Source organism: Acyrthosiphon pisum, unplaced genomic scaffold, assembly GCF_005508785.2.
Source record: "Acyrthosiphon pisum isolate AL4f unplaced genomic scaffold, pea_aphid_22Mar2018_4r6ur Scaffold_21315;HRSCAF=23613, whole genome shotgun sequence".
Taxonomy (NCBI): Eukaryota; Metazoa; Arthropoda; class Insecta; order Hemiptera; family Aphididae; genus Acyrthosiphon; species Acyrthosiphon pisum.
The window spans coordinates 8,388-9,730 of record NW_021770769.1 but is presented as its reverse complement, the minus strand read 5'-3'; positions in this window follow the sequence as shown (position 1 = coordinate 9,730).

Sequence of the window (1,343 nt, the reverse complement as noted above, 5' to 3'; positions counted from 1 at the left end):
ATGTATCTTGGTTTATATAGTTTGTAGAATTTCGTATACCTTACACTCTTTTATAATTGTGACTACTACCATGTGCTCTCAAGATTCCTACATCCGTAGCAAATGTACATAAAGTCATATCGCCACCCGAATGTAATTTACGTTAATGAGCATTCTGTTGTGGTGAACACTTGTGTACCGAAATGGGTGTTAAATATTCCTACATTCGTAGCAAGAGTACATATAGTCAATTCGCCAACCGAATGTAATTTACAGTGATGAACATTTATTATTACACATTTATACCTTGAAGACAGCTCTTAGAATCCCTACATTCGTGACAAGAGTACATATAGTCAAATCGCCACCCGAATGTAATTTAAGTTAAATGAGCTCTTATACTACTATACTTATATTCTAAAAATATTACTATGTTCGTGTTCAAAGTGTAATTGTGTAATAATAATGTATTTAACGGGATTATGATATGATGATAGTCACAGAACTTTATGATTTTAAAGATTAATATGTAGGTGAATGGGAAAAAATAAACAATGTGAATTTGCTTGATAGAGAGATAACTAGTTCAGGCAGTCATAATGAATGCTGAGATAGTCCAACATACATATACTGCAGAGGTTCCCAACCTTTTTATTGTACGACCCATTTTGAAAATTTTTTAAAATATGGTGACCCACAATATCAATGAATGACCTTTTTTTTTTTTTTACCATACAACAGAAAATTAAACTATTTTATTAAATTTTATGTAATTACGAAAAAAAAAGTATAATAAGTATAATATATTAGTAATTTAATAAGTATATAATTTATTTAGTTACTAAAAAAAGTATAATAAGTATAATATATTAGTAATTTAATAAGTATATAATTTTAATGTGAAGGATGTAATTGTTTCCTATTTTTTTTCATCACATCATCGATATCCACTTCTGTTGACACAGATATTGTCTCCATTTTTTCTTGACAGTTGACTTTGACCCATTGACTTTTTTTTAACCAATTGTCCATAGTTTTACAAAAGTACAAAAAAAATGAATTTATTTAAAACAAAAAGTACTATTTAATATAAAACTGCGTACGTGTATCGTATTCAATGTACCGCGTGTTACTGAAAATAATCAAAAGTTTTGAACGTCAAGCGACATTCACGTATCTACTAATTTGTTTCAGATAGGTAAATCGTTATATTTACAATAACTATTCAGTTAATCTGATTGTGTCGATTTGACACGGCTGCTGGTAAACTCGTAATTGTCACACTCACAGGTAAGGATTGACGATAAAACTGAATTTGAACTTTGAATATCAACGAAAAGTAATAGATGATTATATTTTTGTAT